This window comes from Plectrocnemia conspersa, unplaced genomic scaffold, assembly GCF_051122295.1.
Source record: "Plectrocnemia conspersa isolate PC_06_02 unplaced genomic scaffold, ASM5112229v1 ptg000005l, whole genome shotgun sequence".
Taxonomy (NCBI): domain Eukaryota; kingdom Metazoa; phylum Arthropoda; class Insecta; order Trichoptera; family Polycentropodidae; genus Plectrocnemia; species Plectrocnemia conspersa.
The window spans coordinates 28,701,745-28,728,170 of record NW_028277169.1 but is presented as its reverse complement, the minus strand read 5'-3'; the positions used below and the strand labels follow the sequence as shown (position 1 = coordinate 28,728,170).

General features: G+C 34.4%; 1 protein-coding gene across 6 annotated transcripts in view; it reads left to right on the top strand.

Moving 5' to 3' along the window:
• Positions 1 to 26,426, top strand: part of cyst (rho guanine nucleotide exchange factor 18 cysts) — an 84,093-nt gene that overhangs the window by 35,963 nt on the left and 21,704 nt on the right. Inside the window, exon 1 of one of the 6 annotated variants that reach the window (XM_088186922.1) lies at positions 10,907 to 11,087. The exons of 4 other annotated variants lie outside the window; for them this stretch is intronic. The gene's annotated coding sequence lies outside the window, so the exon portion shown is untranslated. Of the gene's footprint in view, positions 1 to 10,906; positions 11,088 to 26,426 lie in introns of those variants that run through there. One more of the 6 variants, XM_088186923.1, reaches the window with a different exon arrangement.

The window sequence follows — 26,426 nt, the reverse complement described above, 5'->3', positions numbered from 1 at the left end:
AAGTCGTAGATCTCGGCCGACTTCAGTGTAGCTTCGGTTCGGACAACTTACAGAGAGTGTAGTGGAGGCATAACAGAAGTCGAATTTAAACTCTTCCGTTTAAATTATTCCACTTGTTTTTCACAGTTACAAATAAATGTTCTTTATCACCTAACATATTTTTTACCTTATCATTATACATCAAATTATATTAAGATGACTTAATATAATTTTTTACCAAAAGTTTTAGGTCGCGAAGTTTTATAATCTTATGATCTTACACCTTATTTATAACTAAAATAACTAATCCGATCAAACTTTAATTAATAAAACAATGTGAAATTTTCCTAGTTAAACACAGGCAATAAAGCTTTAGTCACTTTCAGTCTGCCGTGTGTATCGAAGCACGCTATGTATGGTAGCTACTGTGTAACCTTTTGTTTTGCAACCGCTTGCTTTATCTCGTACCGCTTTTGAACTGAACCGAACCGAGTTTTGCTTAGCCGAGAACATGACGTGGTTTCAGCGAAACGTTCCGGTGTTTAATAACACTGCCGCTGTTATCTATCGTTCTCCCAGTATTTGTTTTGCCTCGTTCATGACAAGAGTTAAAAAAGACGCGCGAAACGGGAAATGCAAAAAATACTTGCAACGAAATATCTGTGTTTTACAATATGTGCAATTGACAGACAAGATCCAACCATCGCGATTAGAAGTCTGATTCACTAAACGTTGTATATGTTACATCGAGTATCTTCAAAAGCTCCGTCTGTCAAATGCGACAGATAAATACGCATCTAGCATATGAACTAGTATTTATTTTCTGATGTTCTATATTTTTCGCCTGTGTTTTTCATTTATATATTATTTATACTTGTTCAAGACCGTCTTGAAAGAAATTTGTTTTTGTTAGTTAATTGCTTCAAAGAGACTGAAATTCCTTTTCTTGCAAATATGCATTATGTGTGGCCATTGAAATAGGTAGTATTCCTATATAGTTAATTACTCTATTATGTATAAAAAATATTATGTTTAGAGAAACAAAGGAGATTTTTTGAAACGTGAACGAAAATCATTTCTTCATATGGAAGATTGCTTAAAAAAGTATCATACGATGAACAAATATAACCAAACTTCAAGTACACCCAGGCCTCGTTTAACACGGTCATATGGTTACACAAAAACGCCGTGTTATACGAGGTTGAAGTTCATACAAAAATAGGGTTTGCGTTCCAAGAAAAAATCTAAATTAGTTAATACCCTTCATTTCTTAAATAAAAAATCAAAAAAATATACATTTTCATATTTATCAAAAAAATCTTTAATATGTAACATATAATAGATCATTCATTCATCATCGCTATCACTTAAAGCTCTATATGTTCGACTCTTTTTCGAGATCGGTTGTAAGTTTTCAATCAGAGAACTCTGAAGTATTTTTGGATTTGACCTTTAAAAAATCTTTTTAGAATATAAATCTTTATGCCTGCACTACACTCTGGAAGTAGGCCATGGCTGGCCAAGGACGGAGAATATAGTGGGTGAGATACTTCCCTTTTCGCTCTCTCGCGTGTTAAGTGACGAGAGTGAGAGAGATAATGATATGGTTTTTCGCAAACTCAGATATAACGAGTAGCTCGGTTCAATTTCAGTATGCGCGTAGGCGTCCTATGGTTAATACGCACGTCGAGCGCTGCACCGTGGTCACGTGGTCAAGTTATAATATCACATGCTTATCGGGGACTTCAACAGACTCTTATTGACATCTTTGAATCTTTTAGGGCACCATAAGGGATTAGTTATATTTTTGATAGTATATTCTTCTAACAGATATCGTTATTATATTTTTTTTCATATAAAATTAAATAAAAAAAAAATCAAATAGTGGTACTTGATTTTGTTAAAAAAAATCGTTTCGAATATCCTTATGTATTTTCCTAGATCGGTTTATATAAATGTCACACCATAACGAATTCTTATTTAGAATCGATGGCGACAAATTCTAGGATAGTCACAGATGTGGTGTTCGTATTCTGAAGTATCATTTTTATGCCTTATGTTATTTTGCAAAAGCCGACAAAAATTTTGCGTAAATTGAATATTTACGACCGAAAAGTTTTCACTGATATTGTATTGGTGAGTGCCCACACAAACTTTTATAATTATCAGTAGCGTAATAATAATAATATGACAATTTAAAAATTGCGATTATTTGGCACATTTTTCGATCGCGCGCAAATATGCCAGTTGTACATGCCAGCAGCCGCAGCGCGGACGTCATTCATGCTCGCCGTCCGGACGGCATATGAAATTTATGTCTGTGTGGCCACTATTCGGAAGTCGGCGACCTCGACCGACTTCAGTTGAACTTCGGTTCGGACAACTTCCAAAGAGTGTAGAGCAACCATTACGTATTTCGTTATAAGGGCCAAGATCTGCTGTAATCCCTTCTTGAACTCAAACTTCTTTCCATTAAAGGATAATTTTCTATAAAAAAATGTTCTAATTTATTAGCAAATTTCAAAGTAATAATCGAGTGATTAAAAATAAATTGAGAATCATTGGTGTTGTATGAATTACAATAATGAACAATTAATTAAATACTATTAACATTTTGTCATTGCATTATTGAGTGTTTTTTTTTAGGTAGTGATTCCAACATCTGGAACGGGTACAGGGTATACCCTAAATAAGTGATATATAAATACTAGGTAAAAAGCTTAAATGCTATGATTAAATAAATTGAACCGTGGTGGATTTAATAAGAAAAAAATATTGAACTAGAAAGGGTTAACAAACATTCCTTGTATCAGTTTTCTTATTGAATCAACCGAGTTTTTCGACCGAACCTTAAACCACCAGACAGTTATGTAATATTATATCGATTCGATTTGGTTTTTAGATTCTAGACTATTTTGGTATAAATACGGTAATGCCACTATTTAAATGATCATAATATACCTCATAAATTATGATGTTATGCACGTCCCGCAAACACCGCCAATGACGCAAATCAGGGCTTGTGGAGGTAGAGGGGGTTATAAAGCTGGACCGGAACGAATTCGGATGGCTTTATTTTATAAGACGCAATCGATTTATGGTGTATAATTTCGGGTAATGTTGCCGTTTTGACAAAACTGCGGTCTGTGGTGGTGGTGGCTTGTGCGGAAATCGGCAAAACGACTGGCGTGTACCAGCAATAAAACGAAAATAATGCGGGAAATGGAGGTTGTATTGTCCGATGCGGAATGCGGAGGTATTTTTTTTCAAGATTAAGACTCCACAGTGGGGTGAAATTATTTTATTACGAGTACGGTTCACTGACGATAATAATCTGTTCCGTAATCCTAGCACAGCTCTAATCGCAGAATATTGAAATTGATTATTTATTTAAAACAATTATCATAAATTACCACAATAATATAAGCATTCTTAAAACCCTTATTTTATAAGTTCGAGTCGAAAAAACATTGTTGTACGTATACTTTTTTTCATTTTTGGATGGTCGCCTAATGTGAGGCAACCTTAGAAGTTCAACTTTAACTCAAGAATGAATCGAAAGTGGAGCTAAACAACAACGCAATTGGCTCTAAATAAGCTTTCTCTCCCTTTCGTCCAAGCTTCCTCGAAGGACCTGTAAAAATAACGTGATATCACGAAACACTAACTGCAACACGTTTCATTTTTTTATATGTAATCTGAAATCATGCATATTCGATTAAAAAAATGAAAAATTATTTGACTGCGAAGAGAGATATTCTTGTTTTTTATTACAAGATTAACGTTCACTTTTCTCCACTTTTTGTATAGTTCTTACAACTACATACTAGAAAACAAAGACAATATGTAAAACAAAGCATTGCCTGTACACGAAATCCGGGACATTTTGTTAATTCGGGATTTTCCCTGGGCACTTATTAATGCGCGACAGCGCTGTTAAATCAGGGTCTGTCTCACGTAATCCGAAATGTCTGGTCACCTTAATTATGGTATATAATATAATAAACCCCCTAGTAATCAGCGGTGTCTATTTTACAAGATAGAATAATGATTATTCCAGTGTGTTTTTTTTTGCTACTGCGATACCGAATTCAATTTAAATTCGTATTGTCTTAATATATAGAGTTTTCTATTTATAAGAAAGCTAAATAGCTGAACGGAGTTTTGCCATTAGATACTATAAGAAACGTTAATAAAACATAATAGAAGATCACGTAGGCTTATACGGCAATAAAACGACATAGATAAGAGACCATTGTTAAGAGAGAAAAGCCGGGCTCCATTGAAGATCTCAAATAGATCAGGAGTAGCCAACATTTTGCATTCCATGCGCTAGTTTTCTCACGGTCTAGTTTAAGTGCGCCATAGAAACAAGCATTTTTACCCATTCATCATGTTCCTTTTCTGATTCATGATGAGAGAAAAAAACGCTGGCTTAAGACTGGAGTGCAATGCGCGATTTAGCTCATATGCCATGATTTGGCCATTCCTATAATATTATATATGCTACAGCTATCTTTCATATTTGCTACATAATATATATGTTACAGTGAATTTATATGTTCATATAATTTCACTAACTCAGCCAGTTAAAATGTGTCGAACAATTGATTTACAATTTCACTGCTCAGTATCAATAAAACTAAATTTGTTCACAAACGGATGATCCGGTACCTGTATTTTTCAACATAATCAGAGATTCACAGAATTGTGACGTCACATAGTTCGACAAAATACTATAATATTTGAAATAAATTAAACTATAAGGTTTCTAACCCTAAGGGATGCGAATTCGCATCCAGAAATAGACGCTAGTAATAATTTATTTTCGTATTACGTGTATGTATATTGCAACAAACTTTTGTGGGCTAGTATTGTTTTTCTGCAAGCGCTGGTGGAGAAGCCGGCGGAAGGATGATGTCCAGTGGATGGTCCTCTGAGGTCTCATAGTCCAACGATGTTCCTCTCCCTGTGGCACGTTTCCGTTCCTCTCTGGCCGCCTAATTTTCATCCATTGGAGAGCATAGGATTACAAAGCTCTCTGACGAATCATAACATTGCAGCGAGCACTCCGCCAATTGTTGCACTTGTTTTTGCCCAACGAAATGTATCCACGCCTCTAAAAACTGACATTTGCTTGATGGACATATTTGAATGTCGAATAGTGCAACGGGCTAAATTTTAACAGTGCTTTTTTTTATTCCGATGGTGTTTTTTCCGCAACCGTTTCACAACAAAGAAATATATTTTCTCTACATCGCAGGGTAATTACGACGTGTTATTTATTTGTTACATTTTTTCATACGAGGGATATTGTGGTGGTCGGTTCAGTTAGTCTTACGTTACGTTCATCCTTATTATTACCGTGTTTACGGTGATTTAGTGCGCAAGTTTCAAGAAGAACCCCACAAAAACGAACCCAAACCTTACCTAAGCGAATTAATCTAATTTATTTATTTATTAAAATTATGACTATTGTGACTTGACATGTAAACCTAATGCGTCACGATAGCCAAAGCTATAAAATATTACAATTTTAAATTATAATATATACTTCCTGAATTTTTTCTATGATCGTCTCCAGCGCTGTATTGACTCTTAAGGGGTGTATTTTAAATAAATGTATGTAATATTACAGAATTACAAACGTATTCTATTTGTTACAGTATATATGCCATAATAAAATAGTTTCATTAAACTGATGCTTTTCAATTACTATCCATTATTATGTTACGCTGGGTAGTTATTTTTTAAATATAAGTCTTAAACTGGTGTTAACTGGCGCAATCCAAACAAACTTCTCGAAATTTATTTAAAAATCAGGTTAGCTCGTGTGGGGAAAATGGTTCTGAAGTATATAAAGGCATTGATATGTAGCCTGACGAGAGAACGCTTTCAGGCGACGGAGAGTTTTCACGTACCCCATGTCGATATACTCGATGTAGTGTGTTTCCTTTGATGCAGAAGTGGAACACGTCTACTTTTAAAACTATACCGTACTAAATCATGGAGACATACCACTCTATTTCGAGGCTCTATTTTTACACTGCAATATTATCACGTGATGTGCTTCACCAACAGTGTTCAATTAACATTAACAACAACAAAAACTGCTGTACAGCACGCACCGACATGATTACTTTAATAATTTTACGACTGTAGGCGATTGCTAGTTGAAATATTAATTCTGTTAATTATAACATATTTTAGAGAATTCGATAGTGGTATTTTGCGACTTGGATTATATACTCACCTAGAGTACGCTCGGGATAAGGATGCCGGTTTGTTATTGTGTGCGTGTACATGTATATGAGAAGGAGAAGCGATGTAGCGTGTACTTCGTTGTCTCGCTTTCTCTTTTAAGGACAGTCGCTGATTCGTCAACGCTGGTATTCGTCATTAAAGGGCAGTGTGGCACAGAAGTTCGATCTTCTCTAGTGATTTATTTTAAATAATTTTGTGTTGATATTGGTTTAACCTAGATATGCCCACTGTCCCATGGGTAGGTCACTAAACTCGTGCCACTGTTTTTTATTTATAAATGAAATTTTAAGAGAAAAATATTTTTTGGGCATATCTGGGTTACTTGATATCAAGGCTTCAAATATACACTGTAAGTTATTCGTTCTATTACCCGTGGATTAAAATATTTTAATTATTTTTCCATTAACCCGTACGTTGTTGGTTTTTTTTACACTATTAAGTTATTATTCTTATCGTTGCGCCAATGATAATTTTTTAATTTATTCAATGGATTCTAATGATTTAATAGAGTCGTCGAGCCATTAAACAATCTGCGAATAATTTCTTTCCCCATTTTATATCTTTTTGCTTTTGAAGAATAGGTAAAGACTTCATTATTTTTTTGACTAGTAAAAGATTTTGAATTTTGCAAATATTTAATTAATGACATCAATGTCTGGTTTCTTCGATTATATAATATATTTTTATTGTCCATTGAAATTTCCAACTTAAAAATTAAATATTCTGAGCGAAATTGTTTTGAGCTACACAGTTCTCGCACACAATAACAAACCGGAATCCTTATCCCGAGCGTACTCTACCAAGAATATTTTCGAATATTTATCAATTATGTCGTTGGTATGCTATGTGTGCGCTTATATATCCTTTCCAAGCTCCTACTTTGAACTGTCGATCCAATGAGACGATTTGGAGGGTAGAAACAAAAATTTAATTGTCTATTACTTATATTTTAAGAATTGTGTAACTATTATGATATATGGCAACATTATCTCTGGGAATTTACAAGTGTTGTTTTGTCCCATTTTGTATTTATATAAACACATTTGTTTAGATCCATTTTAAAGTGGCCATAATCCGCCCAAATTAGTTTTATTACACTTTTCACAAGTATTGCCGATAAGTTCAGTCTCGACATATTATAAAAATTACAAGCTGACTATATTATTGTATGAAACATAATTTAAACATAAACATGCTTCGATACGCGAGCTAGCATCCTTTTCAGCTTCAGGCTGTGTTCGTTTTTTTTAGTTTTAATTGGCGGGTCACAAGAAAAAATAAGATTATTTTAACATTAATTGCACAATAATATTTTTTTACAAATTCGTATTACAAATTACATTGCCATCTTATTGAGGGCCGTAAAATATATTATTAAAATTCCCCCTACCCCTATTTTAAAACATATATAACAACAATGAGCAGCGAGAATTTCTATATATTCTTAAAATCTAGTAAATATGATTTTTAAATAAATCATATTTTGGACGAGAGCGTATAACAGCAATTTTATCGCTTTTTTTTAATAAAATTATGTATGCTACATTAAGCCATGGTGGTCAGTGCGTCAATCATGATCGACCAGTCGACTGCAAAGCTATTTGCGGTCACCTGCGTTTTAGTGTGATATACATCGTATCTCGTGCTAAAACGTTTTTAGTTTTTTATTACAAATCTGACATGTATGTGGACCTTTTCTAGTAGCCGATACTTACATTTCAGGTGGTATCTCAGCTATAACTTTGATGTTGGTTTTTAGATGCTCCAAGTTTCGGGTTTGTCGGTGTAGAAATGACTTTTAGCGCAACGACTCAACGAGTCACTTGGGGACAACTTGCGAACTTTTCACGCAAAACATCCAACGTTGCACCCGATGTGTGGCAAATTGCGTCGTCTTGTTTGAACCACATGTCTTCCACGTCAATATCTTCGATTTCGTGTCAAAAATAATCGGTTATCATGACCGTTGACTGTTATTGTCCGACCTTCATAGTTTTAAAAAAGTAAGGCCCAATGACGCCGCCTGACAAAACAATCACTTTTTGGACATGTAATGATTTCCGTGAATCACATGAGCATTTTTGGATTCTAATCAGGGACGCCCTTGAATTTGACTAGAAACAAAGCATGTCATTTAATAAAATGGAAATTGTCTGGCTAACTTTTACCCCTCCCCTCACACACACATCTGAACATAAAACATGCTACAATTTATCAATTCTTGCAGAATTTTTTTTATATAGTTTAAATGTATTACCATATTACTACAGCATCAAAATAACCTCTTACAATATTGATAGTTCGTTGTTTGTCCATTTTTAAGGATACTGTAATGAACACGGTAAAATTTGTTAAAAAAATGTTTTATAAAAAAAATCGGCGAAACACTTCGAATGTCGCTTGTGAACACAAGGATGTACTGAATTCGGAGAAATATTGTGTCAAGTTGTAACGTCATTCTTAAATTCGTTATACTGAGATCAGTCTTCGTTACAATGAAAACATTCTGTATGGATTTTTTCGGGAACAAACTAAAGATTCGTTATACTGAGAATTTTGGTATTTGTTACAAAGAGATTTCACTGTATATACTTAATAATTATAATACATATTATTTTTCTGAAATTCAATATTTTTTCAATAAATAATTAATTAAAAATTTTAAATTAATTTTATTTTTTAATTTTGCCTTAAACTTCGTTTATTTGAAACAAAATGTTTGGGGTCCAATGTGTCCCAATTAAGCGGAATCGAATGTTTATATATAAATACATACAAATCAATCAACGATAAATAATCAATCAAAACAAAGCATCGCACGTAGCAGATAGCGCGGGCGGGCTTAAAATTAAAAGTACACGTGCCGATTTTTATTTTGTTTGTGTGTACAGTAGACGCAGTTAAGAATTATATATTCTATTCGGCAGACTGTATCGGTTTTAATAAATGTCGAGACGGGGGCGTAGCAACTTATATTTTAGCGGATGGGAATACAAAAGCGGGACAATATCGCGATTAAGCTATATCAGGGTATAGTTTAAAAATCGCGGTGCAGCTCGCTGAATACTATTGCGAAAATTTCAAATGTATATATGTGTGTCTGTTGCCGATGACGTTTCCGTTGGGCGCTTGTTGCTCGTCGGGGGGTTTTGGGGGCCCGGGCGGCGGCCCGCGTCTGGCTGCCCGACACGCATCGATCCAAGACGCCCACGCTGTACAGGGCCGCCCGTTATCCCGGCGAGCCGCCCCTGGATCCAGGCGACTTTCAGGATTTTCCACTTTCGTGTTCGCTCCCTTTCCGACAATCCGGAACGCCTCAAATATGCAATTGTTCGATGAAAAACCACCTCAATCAATCTTGTGTTGGACAAGGTCTTGTCTTTTGATCTAAGACAACACGATTCTGATCGTTTTCAGCATTTTAAATGTTTTTTTATGAATATATTTATATTCATCCCTATTCCTCATATTCATATTCACTCAGAATTGTATTGATTTTGTAACACTTAATGCAATAGTGTCCAGAGCACAAACATATCTTCCGCTGCAACCACTGAATGCTTATTAATTGAGAAGCGTTTTTAATCTACTTTAGAACACAATTTCACGTAAATAGTAAATGCCAATTGAATAGTCGAATGATTTTATATTTTTTACAGTTGGCTCGTTTCCAAAGCTCATTTCATCATAATTGCCTAAATCTCAACAATAACTACCAAGTTATATTGTTAAAAATATTTCTGTACATTTGAATGCCGCATAACTGTTTTTATTGTTCATTGTGGTTTTGTAGCTTATTGTACAAGTTTTCGATAATTTAATAAACATTATCTTTTCACTGTAATATTATAACTTGTCACCAAAGCTACTGACACACTAGAAGATATACTCTTATTTGTATGTTTCCAATATCTTCTCATTTATTTTATTTTTAAAACAATGAAGACGTTTTACTTTTGTCTTACTATCTCTGCGGATGATGTATTAAGCTATACCGGATTCATGTGCTCCATCATCTTTTAATTTGTCATTTGTATTATATTCAATCAATTGTTTTTCCTACAAAGACCGGAATATCGTAGTCTGTAAAGTGCTGGACTTTATAAATCAGAGCCATGGGCTCGATTCTAAAAAAAACTGATTCATATGTATTGATTGTAATACCATTGTAACGCATAGGGTATGCGTCTATTTTTTACATCAAAATATCTACAATGAAAAATATATTATCAAATACAAATATGTTTTATTTATTGCTGTGTATGATATCAAGCATGGTCCAAAAAATTTATAGCACTATATTTCATCCGCCGAACAATACCGACTATACATAACAGTGCAACGTTCGGAGTCGTAGCGAAAACGAAAGACGCTATAAATAGCTATGCAAATTACTCAAGAATATCTTATAAAAACGATTCATTAAGAGCAATTATATTAAAATTATCTGTCGATTAGGAATACGAAGAAAAACCCATGTGATGTTGATTTACAACGGTTTCGAATTTTAAGCGATATCAAATCTCGATTCAAATTAGTTTTGAGGGGGTGGTTTTTCACGCTAATTTTGGCGGTTTTTCGCCTCGAAATTGCCCTTCACCTGATGGGGTGGTCCTGTGCGCGCCAGGGGTTGCGCCCTGGCCGGGGCCAACCCGGTTCCCCAGGACAGTCAGGCCGCGAGGCACGCGCGCGCAACACACACCCTGCGCCCCCCGGTCGGCCAAAGAGTACTGTGCCAATCCTGAAAACCTATGCCACTAATCATAAACACCCTCTGAACAAAAAGTGCACCTCAGACACGCTACTATAAAGAGAATCGGAAATACAGCCGAACATATCAAAAGGTATCATTATATTATATATGTTTATAAATTTAAAAAAATCACGGAGCCAATATTTTTTTTATTAATAATATGAATACAATTGGACATTTTTAATCCTGATATTTTTCATCAAATACTCGACTCATATTACGTTTATTTCATATCTGTTCGATTTGACCTTGAAATATGTAACTAATATTAAATATAAAACTACTGCATATCTCATAATATAATAGCATGACAGAATATATAAATCGATCGATTAGGTACACATTTTTTTTATATAAACATGGATTTGATTATGTAATCAATTATTATTTACTATTCATGAATCCACATATTTATTTTTAAATCTAAAGCTTAGATAACATATCAATATATAGGACTTGTCGTTAGTTTGTTGCATGTACAGCTTGTTGCCTTCGACCAACAGGTCCTTGAACCATTTTTTAACTCTCGCCCTTATGGACGATGCTCACTCGCATAAAAGCAATATAGTATACATATTTTAACGTGTCGTTCTACCAATTCCTCGATTAAGTGAAACCTATGACGTCTGCGTGCTGAAAATACTATTAATATATCTTTGTAGATAATATGCTATTAAAATAACAATGTATCCATCGACTTTTATTCATAACTAGCGTGAACAGTCATTTTTTTAAATAAAACATTTAAAAACCCATTTTGAATATCACTGTAATATATGATATGGTGATAATGTGATAAAACTTTACTCTGCTTAGATTTATGTGATTATTTATTGTTTAAAAGTTGAACAGTGTGTACCGAGAATAGTTGTACTAAATTCAGGTTACGTATATTTCACTTAAAAAATAATATTTTCATACAAAGAATAGTTTTACAATCCACTGGTGAAACTCCGTTATATAAACTCAAAATTTAATAAAAAAATAACACATACTTTTGGCTGTAAGCAGATTTATTTTTTTGGGCGGCAAATTTATTTAGCTATAAATTTTATTGTGCAACAGTTTTTGAGCCACCTATAATTGATAGATAACTAGAATTGAACTGGATTTCAGATGTCGTAGTTGGACTAGAATTGACGTGAAGAGGGAAGCGGCTGCTTTTTCAATTGATGCTTGTCGTAGGTTCGAATGAACTTTTGTATGTCATAACTAATGGGGCTACTTTTTGTATCCATACCAAAACCACTGCCTTCGCGCAGCGTAAGCCCGGGAACAAGTTCCAACACAAGCACTTAGACGTCTAGACGAGCCCTAGTTATACAATACCATGCGAGTGTTGGTACAGGCTTTAATATTGGGGCCCTACAAGTCCATCCTCATTGCGTCCATCCAAAGAGCGGTTCACACCAGCCGTTTTTAGCACGTTATCCAAGCGATAATAAGCGGCCTCTCGTTAGCAAGCATTATCCTCATCGTTATAGCTCTTCCCTCGAGAATCTGCCCATATATGCCATCTAAGGGCACGGACATTATCAATATGATTGTCATCACTATCTTCTGTTGCCTACCCCTGAAAGTCCTATGTTCCTCGAAAGGAGCCCATGATACTCTCCCACACTGGAATGACCGAATCCTGAAAATATTTTTTAAAATACGTCATTTCAGTAAAATCATCTCAGAATACATTTAACTAGTAGATATATATTTTTACCAATAAAAATATGAATTATCTGGCAGGTGCTAATAAAATTATATGCTTTAAATTTTTCTATATGTGATAAAATTACATACGTATCATTATTTATTTAAATCCGATGTATAAATGTTGGTAATGTTATATTTTCACTAGTAAAGTCCAAATACATTTTCACCAGTAGATATATATTTCTACTAACGAAAATATGATTTAAACGATATGCTGCTCTAAAATGTCTATGAAGCTTAATTTGACAGTTGCGAAACGTACATTTGCTGTTCAAAAAAAAACCTAATGAAAGTTCTAAAACTAATTATAGTTTTGGAACTTTCGTTAGATCACGTCCAAAATACAAACTAGCCAACTCATCTCTCAAGGGAAATTAAGCGGAAGAATAAGTACAGACAGACATCGCATCTCACATATTGCCCCATAGTTTGTCTTCATTTCGATATTACATTATGTTTTAAAAATATGATAGCTATCCTTACGATATTACTATTGACTTCTAATATAAGAGGGCTGTTCAAAGTATACTCAAACCGAATTTTGGTCAAAAACAATCACTTCTCAGAAGGCAAATATTCACGTCAAAAGCTATAAAATCGTGTCGGCGCCGTCGCAGTGGGAACGCTCGGTAACGAGCGTTCCCACTGCTGGGTCGAATCTGAATTAATTAAATTTTAAAGAAATATAAATGCTGCAGAAATTGATTTATATTGTTACATAATCATTTCTTATGGTTTACAAATCTAAATTACCTAAATTAAAGTGTTTAGTTAAAATCTGATAATTCCATACATCATAATATTTACTATTATATCACATTTTGAAACAACACAGTCGACATTTTCAGTTTAATATAACCTTCCTCAACAACCCAGACGGCGCACTCTTACCCTGACCTCGACCCTCTATCGTTCAACTTTCGTTTAAACCAGAGCTCGACAACCGGCAGCACACTGTGTGTCACGGACGATGCTAGGTGTGCCGCTTATCAATTCGCTCAAAAGTAGAAAAAAATAATTCATTATTTGAAGAGATTGCCGTAGATAAGAAAAGGTTGCGAAGCACTGGTTTACACCAATTAGAGGTGTTGTCTACTAGGGATGTGGATTTTTTTTATAAGACTGCATCGCGTGACTTTTGATTTCGTCCAACATTCTCCACTTGTATGCGTAATTCGAAAAACATATACACGTATAACGAAGCGTAACAAGTATCCTACACCCGTCGGGGTTTACCGAAAACGTCGTTTAATCCCTGGATTGATCGCCAGATTATCCGTATCGGTTTTCCGCAACCTAATCTCGTTTCGAAGTAAGTCTCGTGTCGTACTTGTGTATCGATATCGTATCGTGTTTCGTTTGAGTTTTTCTTAAATATACGATTTTTGGGGATTTATTGTGTTTGGATGTTGTCCAAATTGAAACGTGTGGTCGTTAGATTTCCGGAATATAAATAATAACATCCTACGGTTTGTATGATCTAGGATGCTTCGCTGAATGTATCTAAAATTGTCGATTAGGTTAATGGAATGATATATGCGTCGGAGGATGAATCAGACTATAAAATATGTAAGATAATATTATTTGTCGAAGATAAACATTTGCATTTAGTACAGAACATTATTTTTGTTTGCCTTATACGTACTTTAAATATAATTTCCTTAGACGTTCTATTAATGTAGTAGTACTAGCAAAATAGGTTTTTGCAGGAAAACCTAATTTTAACCAAATGAGAAAATATGATATTTATAAAATATTTTCTTGTCAATAAAACAAAATCAAGAGTATTGTAGAATAAATTAAACGAATGTTTTCTATATTTACCCATAGAAAAATATACCATATATCCATGGCACATAAATTATTTTTAAATATGTATGAACTACACGAAAACTTTGTTGTATTTTATAAAATCGGATAGTATGTATATTGTAAATCATAGTCATAAAAAATGAACTGACTCCGACGCCTTTTTTTCTTTAATGAATGGATATGGTTCATTATGCGTAAAAGTTTTTTGCCTGCACTACACTCTGGAAGTTGGCCAAGGTTGGCCAAGGACGGAGAATATAGTGGGTTACTTCGCTCGAGTTCGGTTCTGCCCGCTCTAAAATCTCTCGGAAGTTGTCCGAGGTTACCGAGAACGGGAGGTAAAGTGGGGGTAATTCAGTCGACTTGGCCAGCTTCGAGCGCTTCCGAACATTTTCGGCAAAAGGACCGAAGTCGGAGCTGCTCTTTCGAGCGCGAGTGGTGAGATACTTCCCCTTTCGCTCTCTCGCGTTTTAAGTGACGAGAGTGAGAGAGATAATGATATGTTGTTTCGCAAACTGAGATAGAACGAGTATCTCACTTCAATTTCAGTATGCGCGTAGGCGTCCTATGGTCAACACGCATGTCGAGCGCTGCATCGTAGTCACGTGGTCAAGTTATAATACCACATGCTTATCGGGGACTTCAACAGACTCTTACTGACATCTTTGAATATTTTAGGGCACCAAAAGGGATTAATTATATTTTTGATAGTATATTCTTCTAACAGATATCGTTATTATATTTTTTTTATATAAAATTAAATAATTAATGGTACTTGATTTTGTTAAAAAAAATCGTTTCGAATATCCTTATGTATTTTCCTAGATCGGTTTATATAAATGTCACACCATAACGAATTCTTATTTAGAATCGATGGCGACAAATTCTAGGATAGTCACAGATGTGATGTTCGTATTCTGAAGTATCATTTTTATGCCTTATGGCATTTTGCAAAAGCCGACAAAGATTTTGCGTAAATTTAATATCTACGACCGAAAAGTTTTCACTGATATTTCCCATACAAACGTAATAAAATGACAATTTAAAAATTGCGATTATTTGGTACATTTTTCGATCGCGCGCAAATATGCCAGCTGTACGTGACAAAAGCCGCCGTCCGGACGGCATATGAAATTTGTGGCAGTGTGGTCGCTTACTCGAAGTCGTAGGTCTCGGCTGACTTCAGTTGTTACTTCGGTTCGAACAACTTCCAGAGAGTGTAGTGCAGGGATTTTGGTAGCAGTGTTATTTATATTTCGCTCGCTTTGTTCTTAAAGTTATTTTATTTTTATTACTTGACTTGACAGGTTTTCCCAATGCGTCGTGTTGGCCATAACGCATTGTTATTTATTCATTCAAATAAAAAAATGCACTGCACATTCTATTACTTTGCGACTAGCTTGTTTTTATTATGTTGCGCATGAAAATGGGGGTAAAAATGTTTTAAAATAATATAATATATGTTGAGAGTACAAAAGTAACAAAAAGTACGCTATACGGAGGAACGTTATAGGAGGACTGCCGCATACGCTATAGGGGGTTTACGGTTTATTTTTACGTATACGTAGATATTATAAACAAAATATTAATAACTTAATCATTTTCATTCCATACGAATGTGAGTGTTCATTTATTGTACGAATTGAAACTTGTATTTATTATACTTCGGCCTCTATCGTACAGTACTATAGCTATCGCTACAGTAATTCGATAGTAAAAAATCAATGCACGTATTATTGCGAACTGACAAAATATGCGATTAATATTTTTCAGGCTTCATCGTGTCTGTAAATAAAAGCCTATAACACAATTTTAGTTTATTTCCCATTGGGAATATATTATCTTTAAACTGTACATATACATTATAAACGTTTTAAAACACCGCTTCTTATCTAATATCTAGTATTGTAGTTGTTATGCATATTAATTATGCGATATTGTCAAAGTTTAAATTGTTCCTTTATAGGTAATAGGTCATCTCGATTTCGGATAGTATTATTCCCCATAGGATTATATTATTATTCATAACCTCTCCGATAATCTGAGCATACACAATAGAGTATCGCGTCGTATTAATTGAACTAGCAAGTTTTGCACGCATAAACTCAGGCACCTGCCGTGAACATATTTATATTTATAAATATATGTATATTTGCGAAGGGTTGTGGGTTTATTTTCCGGATTCAGCGCTATAATACTTGCGAACGTTGCGGATTTCAGGGTCGTTATTTTATACACACGTGTAGTATATAATGTTCGTTACATAATATACACATACGCGTGTATAAATGTGCGATATGCTCGTTCGGTTTACACAGATGGTGCTCGTTTACGACCTCCTTCCCCTACGTACGCAATAATACGTATGCGCAACTCGGAGCGAGAAGAAGAAAAATCTCGCCGAAGTAGCGCGTTTTCTTTTCACCGTAAATCCTAGAGTTCGATTATGCCGAGCGTCGAGTATTGTGTGTTGGAATTTTACGCCACCCTTCTTCTCGACCCCCCGACTTTTGCCGAGAGGGATGACTTTTCACGCGTTTTGAGCATTTTTTTCTCGATCCTTTATGTCTTTCCTGCTCTCTTATCCTTCGCTTTAAATAACTCCCCCGCAGTCGCTTTGGCTGAAAATCTCCAGTTCAGCACGCTTTGACTCTTCAGCACAAGGCTTAATGGTTTCGTTAGCGCCTTTGCTCGTCTCGGCGGTTATCACGCCTCAACTGGTGTTTGAAACTTGACACAGATCCTTAGATATTTTTCTTTTTCTTTTGCCTCAGTCGTTATTCAGCTTAATGGGACTCTAGAGCTGGCCAATATGTGTCGTACTAAAGTACAAGACTTAGTTTTAACTGAAATGTTATTTGTATGTACAATAGCTTCCAAAAAAATACGCAATTTCGTATATAACTAATAATAAATTTATTTACAATATAAAAAAATGAATGAAAATCATTATTAAATTCTAAAATATCTCATACTGACTATTTACCTGATGACAAGGTGCAGAAACAACCATGGAGTTGCAGACAGAATTTGAGCTCAGGTGCTTTTCAATGAAAGGGATGAATAAAAAATCCAGAACAGCTTTAAGATCCAATGCTTTCGCTGTTCCGTCGGTGAAGTAAATACCTTCCATTCCGGAATATAAGAAGCATCCCTCAGACATATTTCGCTGTATCTTTCGCCACCTTGACGACGAATGTAGCTCACCCCATCTGACCCGTATAAATTTATTTTACTCTCATCAGAGAGCGTCTCTCTTCCTAAATCCAAAATACATAGTCTAATTTTCCGATTGGCAAATTAGCCGCATTTCTTAAATTTGAAACGGTTTTTAGCAGGTATGTGACTGCATAACATTCATAAGTTACACTCCAGATATGCCCACATTAATTTGTTTATAAAATGTTTCGCAAATAAATGGTATTGTAGCGCCGCGTCTCCGATGGACGAATTTTATGGAACAGGGAGTAAGGATTAGAGTTCTCAATCGAATATTTGAATATTCAATTATATTTGTAAAATATTAATTTATACTATCGTAGAATAAAACAATTAGTATACTTGAGTAACATAGTAGTGTTTTTTTCTCACGATATACCCGAGTCCTTGACGCGCTTTTATTTTGTTTCAAAATGCGAAACAATGCAACGCGCTTTCCGAACAAATGCTTTTACGTATTTGAAAATCATTTATAAAGCGAATGTTTGTCGGAGTGTCTATTATGACCGAAATTCGCAGTTGGACGAAACACAAAAAATATTTAAAAACCTCACACTTTATTACGGTTTGACGCTTATCTCATAAACAGGTGTGCGTCGCAAATTTCGTGTTACGTTAATTTATTTCTAATTATTTCATTTATATGCAAATCCGCATAATGTCAAATTTGTTCATATACAATAAATTCGATAAAATTATGCATTTAAAATGTTCCATCAATTTTTCTGAATTAATCTTAATTCTAGTGATTTGAAAAAGCTGAATTGACGTCCCTGATCAAAAATTATGTAATTATAAATTAAGCATTTTCCTTTGCTACAGTATTGTGCTTCGAACATTTTTTTTTAATTTTAAAAATTAAACGAATATTAAAGTCAAATAATTATTACTAACCAATATTTTTTAAATTAAATAATATTTTAATGGCAAGTTATTGATTGTTTGCACTGATTGATTAAATAAATTAATATCGGTAAAAACCGAGAAAAATATTACCATTATATTTCAATATTCGAACAGTTGAAAACTACGAATAATTGAGATGGTCCGTGAATAATACGACTGTATGATTCTGTTCTGGCGACCGATTGATTATTCCATATTATAGTTAAAACGTAATTACATATAATTCGATTAATGCATCACACGTGTATGTAATATGTTATTGTGAAAATATCTAGAGTGATACAATACTGAGATAAATCTTTAATAATTTTCGTGTCAACTATATACTTAATATTGATTTCAGAATCAGTATTATTTACGGCAGTCTTACGCATATCGCATGAGCACATTCGTAGTATAGAGGGTAGTTATTTTTATCCTTAACCTATTTTTTCATTAAACATTTTTTTAACTAATGGTTGTAACCCACAGACATTAAAATGTATCTTACTTATTGACGAGCACACAATTATATCGAATTATTTTTCACAGATCAAATTTGAACATTTTACATTATATATTTTAACCGCGAAAGATGCTGGTCAATTGGCTAGATAACCACTTAAAAACAATACAGACGTGCCTCTAAATGGGTAGTAAAATTTCCGATAAATCAAAATAAATATATTAAATTTTTATAATTACGAAAAGTGATGCATTTTTTGCAATCTAATATACTAAAATATTCCACGGAAAATCATAAATCATAATACTCGTAAATGTAAAAAATATAAATAAGTTCTAATCCAATATGGACCCTAGTGATTTTTAACGTTTTCAAAAAAAAAGTTCATCAATATTTTACATAGTTAATCGCAATCATTTTTTTGGCTACCTCTGCCTTCAATACATTTCCTAAGTATGTCATTTTTATTTTGAATAGTACAAGTACATTTATGTAACTTAAGTTCTGTCTCTTTCGTATGTACCAATGTGCATTTTGTTCAACTACTTTTAATACTAAAATTGATATTTAATTCAGCCATAAATTTCTCGTGGGTCCAACCATTAGCAACGAACACGCGTGCTAATGATTGAATATATATAAATAAATAGCAGTCGTCACATATCGTCGATTGTTCTAAGTAAGTAAAATCACCCTTGGACGCGTCTAACATAATTTATTGCTCGTATACATAATACTACGTACTACACTACCGGTCACGAGATATGATCCCAAGTGTTTGACCACGGAGCGTGACGATTTAACGCGTGCTTGAGCCGTATCCTTTTAACCGAACGGTTAACTTTTATAAAGACAGTCAACGGTTATATAGACGAGCATGCCGAAACTCAGTCTTTAATATCTTAATAATATACGAATATTTGGCATGATCTTGGCATGCTTGATCCATTCAATTTGACATCTTGTTAAACTAAAATCGATTATCAACTGAAATTATTATAATAAATAACAAAATATGTCAAGATCTTTCAGCGCCGGCACATTTCTGAGAGCATGAGTTCTTAGCGTTCTCCACATTCTTTAAATCCCTAAATTATTCCGCAAAAATGTCTTTGGCAACAGTGGAGAAATTTTCCGCGTTCCTTGCTCTTACCGCCGGCAAACAACCCTCGGGCGAACTTTTGACATTTGAACACAGTTTCAATCCACCGTTTTAGGTCAACCTTTGTGGCCGCTTGATTAGAATCTTTTCATTGGGCCTCGGATTGTTTTGCTTCTGCGACACTAGGCCAGGGCTGCTCTCTGTGGATGAGAGTCGGATCCTGTTGCTGCCAAACGTTTCCTCATAAAGTTGCACGCCACAATCCTGGAATCGAGTCTGAAACAAGTCAGAGTCTACCTTCCGTTGCAAACAATGCGGTGAACGCTTTTGAAGTACTTGCGCGCACATACTACATACACAATTAATGTACTTGCGAAACAAGCTGCGAGGAAATTGGAGACGCTGAAAGGTTTTCTATTCGTTGTCTAGAGTAAAGCGCAGATATCATTTGGGGGAGGGCAGGGCAGGTGGGCATTTTTCTCGAGGAATCTCACCACACGCACCTGATGTGCGAGTATTTACTAGTCCCCCAACTACAAGCACCCAAATTGCACGTTATCAATTAACCGTGTTATTGGGGAGTCAATTGTATTACGAATCTTAATGAATTTTAAATATAAAAAAAGTTTTAAAAAATCTCGAATATATGTATATCGAAAATATTTTTTAAATACATATGTCATTTCAGTGAAATCATATCGAACTACATTTTCACCGGTAGACATATATTTTTACCAGTGAAAATATAATTTATTTGACAGGTGCTAGTAATAGTGATATATACATTTGCATACTTATCATTATTTATTTATATGTGATATATAATTTTTTCAATAAAGTTATATATTTTACTATTTCTACAAGCAAAAATATACTACAATTGATAGCTGCTACTCCAATTATATGCTGCTCTAAAATGTCTATGAAACTCAATTTGACAGTTGCGAAACGTCCATTTGCTGTTCAAACCCAAACCTGACCTACATAAATTAACCAAATCCAACTTGACCTAATGACATTTATAAAACTAATTATAGTTTTATAACTTTCACTAGGTCAAGTCCGAAATACACACTAAACCAACTCATCTCTCAAGGGAAAATAAGCGGATGAACTACAAAGATATGCATTTCGCATATTGCTCCATAGTATATCTGCATTTCAATATTACACTGTTTTAAAAATATGATAGATGTATATTTTTACTGATATCATTACGGACTTTTGATATGAGAGTATTGGTCAAAGTGTATTCAAACCGAATTTTGGTCAATAGGGGGGCGTAAAAACAATTATCCCTTTTCAGAAGTCAAAAATCCTCGCCGCAGCAGTGGGAACGCTCGGTTACCGAGCGTTCCCACTGCTGCGGCGTCGACACGATTTTATTGCTTTTGACGTGGATTTTTGACTTCTGAGAAGGGATAATTGTTTTTTGCGCTCTCCTATTCGTCAAAATTCGGCTTAGATATATGTACTTCATTCGATTCTCACTGACTGATTACTTATGAACTGGTCTCACGACCACTGACTGGCCAACTTTTGCCCCCCCCCTCACGCCGAAAACATCAGAAATGACGTCCCTGATTTTTAATATATTTTTTTAATCCTTTCTTAATCGAATTTAAAATATATTTAGATAATCTGATATTTGCTAACCCCGTAACTTGACAAGCCACTGTTAGTGTCACTTTTTGAGTTAAAAAGCATTTAGCCGCTCCTAAATTGGCGACCCCGAAATCTTTCCGGTGTCACACTAATCAAACTAAAGGTCTCAATATCGACCCCGCAGTATAAAAACAAAAAATATATTCTACTAATAGCAGTAAATATAACCAATAAAAAAGCATCATAAAACTATTACATTTAATCCGTTTTTAGCGGGGACTTAAAAGTAGTTTTACAATTATTTATTTACTTTATTTATATGTAGACAGATAATAAACCACGTATAGGTCACTAATGTAACTTATATCCACATATATTTTAAAGAAAATTGTGCGATTTATTTTGATCTGATTTTATAATATACATAAACGCCATTTATCTACACCTCATTTGAAAAAATAGTTGGCTCGCGCAGTTTTCGCACAGTGACGTAATATTTATGTATTAGAATTACCCAGATATGCATGAAACCAATACCTATCTATATAAAGGCCTATAATAGTCAAGCTGAAGTTTCGTTGTGACGTCACACACGAAAGCGCAAGTAAAAGGCGTTACTGTAGGCGACTTGGAGGCCAACATTTGCCGCGTTATTGCCGATATACGACCTCAGCTGCTCGAAAATTGTACTTCCAGATTGGTGGAATCCACTAATGGCATAAAATTATCTGTCCAATAAGGTCAATACCATGATTTTTATGTGTTTTATTTAATTTTAAAATTCTGTACCTCTAAAAAAACACCTTTATAATTATAATTCCGATCGATTATCACAGATTAGATTTTCCTAGTCATGAGGAATATTTAATAAAAATCGAGCTAGGTCATGCATATTTGTTATAAAAAGCTATAAATTTCGCATATATCACATATTTATTTATTTATTTATTAAAATTATAACCATCGTGACCTGACAGGCAAACCTAATGCGTCACGATAGTCAAAAGTACTAATACATCATAATACATACAAATATAAACAAGACAAAATAACAGACACAAATCACCTCAACAGGTGTGCATTGTCCCATACGAACTGAACCAAAACTCCATATGTGCAAGAAAAAATGTCAATATTACTATGGACAGAATTGAGCAGATAAATAGCCTTGGCCAGAGAAGAGTTGGCAAGTGCTCCAGCTCTACACTTAACAGGCAAGAATAGTGGACGCGACCGAGAACTATAACCACCTTCAGGAGCCCACATTTGAAGCTGCTCGAGCACTGAAGGATTGTCTACGATGCCCTTGAGCAATTTCCAGAAGTGTTTAATTACATAAACACTTCTGCGAGTCGACAAAGAAACGTATCCCAGGGCTCCCAAAATAAAAGCACTGGGAAACAAGAACGGATAATACCCGTATTCCTTCAAGTATAAATATCGAAGAAATTTACGTTGTACTTTTTCCAGCTTCAATTCATTACATTGATTCATTACGCCTGGGATCCAAATGATGGAGCTAGTTTCTAGTATGCTGCGGACTAGAGTATCATAAAGAGTGCGCAATACTAAAGTATTCCTGAAGTAACGCGCATTTCTCAAGATAAAACCGAGCATTTTTAAGGATTTGCTATGAGTCTCTGCAATGTGCTGGCTAAATTTCCAACGTTCTTCGAAAGTCACTCCTAAATCCTTAGTTGAAGAAAACCTTTCCAGAAAATATCCGCCTAGATGGTATGAATATTTTGCCGGCGTCAATGACCTTGAAAATGAAATTGTGTGACATTTCTTTACACTGAAAGGCAATTGGTTATATCAAGACCATTTCCATATAGAGTTGAGATCCTTCTGTAGGTCGAGGGAATCAGAAATCGAATGCATTTTCTTGTAAATTTTCAAGTCATCTGCATATAATAAAAAATCTGAATGCTCTATTGCTGTTTCTATGTCATTAATGAACAATAAAAACAACAATGGACCCAAATTGGATCCTTGAGGTACTCCAGGAGTGGTCTTATATCGTTCTGAAAAGGAGTTATTATACTTGACGAATTGATATCTATTGATCAAGTAATTTGAGAATAGATTTATGAGATCCTTAGAAAACCCGAAATTAGATAACTTTTTTACAAGTAAAGCATGGTTAACTTTATCAAATGCTTTTTCAAAATCTGTGTATACGACGTCCACTTGTACACCAGAAGAAGCAATAAAAAAGAATGGCAGATTGATTTGTTGGTATACTAGATGCGCTTGGTATCCCTTTTATGATGACCTCACTTGCGAGTTGTCTGGCCTTTTATACTAGTAGATGTCGATGAAACTCTCTGAATTAAGTTGCAAGCATATAATAAATATTTTTTCGGGATCTCCAGGTGTAGAATAAATCCAAGCCATTTTAATATTTGACACTTTTTTTTACACATTTACCCCACCGAGGACACGTTTTACGGTGTTGTAGTAAGTGACACGCTATGGTGTCGCCTCAGAAGATCAAAGTAGCGCAGTCTTTTGTCTAAGGCTGCATTTTCTAGGGGCGCCAATAGGATTCCCTCTCCGAAGAATGGCTTAAATGTGGACCTTACTAGCCAAATTATATCCCTGACGCTTTGCGAAGAGAAGGGGTTTCTCTTAATCAAACTCCTTTCCATAAGCCACGTTTTCTAAAATTAATCTAGTAGATTCCAATGAACGGCGTTATCTCATCTTGGATCACAACGGTCGCCACATATTAATGGTTTTAATGTTAGCTAAATTCATTTATTTATTATATTATCTGATATAATAAAATATAACAGTACAATATTTAGCATTAAATTTTTTTATTATTATATGTTCTTTATACAAACCCGTAGATTTTCAATAAATACAGTTCTAGTTTTATGTATTAAAAGAAGAGGACTTTTGCACAATAAATATGCTATGTAGGTAATGCACAAGTTATGTACAAACATGAAGATGGCATAAAAAATAAAATAAAACAAACGCGATTGTATGATAATTCAATTTCGCAAAGAGGAAACTTTGTGCCCGGCTTTCGTAATGTGTTTACGCAACTTTTCTTACTCGAGCACCGAGATACTTCGAGATTTTCCCCAAAGAAACGATCGTCGTCGTTGTGTCCGATACCCATAATTATAAGTTTTCCCCGACGAAAGTTTTTCCGCTCGTTTTTATATTTCCACCTCTGCCTCTCACCTCGTCCTCCCAACACAACACAATCTCACCAAATTAACCTCTAGTAACGTCATGGGATGGGCAATGGGGGGAGCGGGGTTGATGTTTAATTCAGTTTTTTTTCGAACAAAGTGAACTCCGATCACTGGGTACGGCAAAGAAATTCGTATACTTATACTGTATAGATTTGCGACACATTAGCGAGAGCGATTGTCGTGTCCTCGCTCTTTTATATGTAAATATTTCTATTTTATTTATTTGTTCGTTCGTCTTTTCTTTTGAATAGGATTTTGAATGTTTTTTTTTGGAATTGCGGTACCGCATTGAATCGAGCGCTAAACGTTATCGGTATTATGTACCGTTTACGGACTGGCGAAATTCGCTGGTTAAACGCGATCACGCTAACCGGCTCACCGTTTGATGTTTATAATGTATTTGCAATTAAAGCGCGTAATGATTTATAACGTGATTGGAGTGGTAATTATTTTTAAAAAAATATATAAATAAATACACCGTTATGTTAATTATGAAGTTATTTTTGTCACAAAGAAATCAGACCTTAGAATATCTCCTTATGCAATTTAAATTATTTATTATTTCCACTAATTTTAAGATGATTTGTTTGTAACTAACTACTTGCTGTTACTTATTTTTTTTTATTATTTACTGTTTAAAGATGCCATCGATTTTTTTTATATTTTAATCTTAAAATATCTATTGAAATGGTATTACTTGGTAATGGTATGACTTTCGCACAATTCGCTATTTCGCACATTAAAAAAACATTTTTTTTTTAAAAACGTTCTGATAGCAGTGAATCTTTTGCTTCAATCGGACGTTCGTATGAGACAAACAGGTCTACGATATGTTCAATTTTGCAAAATAAAAATATAATTAAGGAATGCGTTTAAAATTGTGGAAATTAAAGATATATTTCCACAATCTTTAAAGATTTGTTTCCAAAAAAACATGGATGAAATGGAAAAATCTTTGTCATCATGGATCGATGACCAACATCAAAAAGATGTCCCTCTGAGTATTTCAATTATTCAAGCAAAAGCTCTTAGTTTGCACAAAGATTGGAAGGATAGATTAAAAAAAGATTTTAGCACGGTTTTTCAAGCAAGTAACGGTTGGTTTTACAATTTTAAAATGAGGTATTCTTTTCATAATATTAAATTTACTGGAGAATCGGCTGATGCGGATAAAGATGCTGCAAAAGAATTTACTTCCTAATTATCCAAAATTATTGAAGATGGAGAATATTCCTCTAGCCAAATATTTAATGTAGATGAGACAGGATTATTTTGGAAAACTCTTTAACCATGAAAAATATGAATGAAGCCTTCACGCATCTTGACAATTTTTTTATATTATGGAAGATTGTGATCCCAATGGAGAACGCATATCTCAAGTGCGCGGGGCGATCAATAAAAACATAGCATGTTATAAAATAC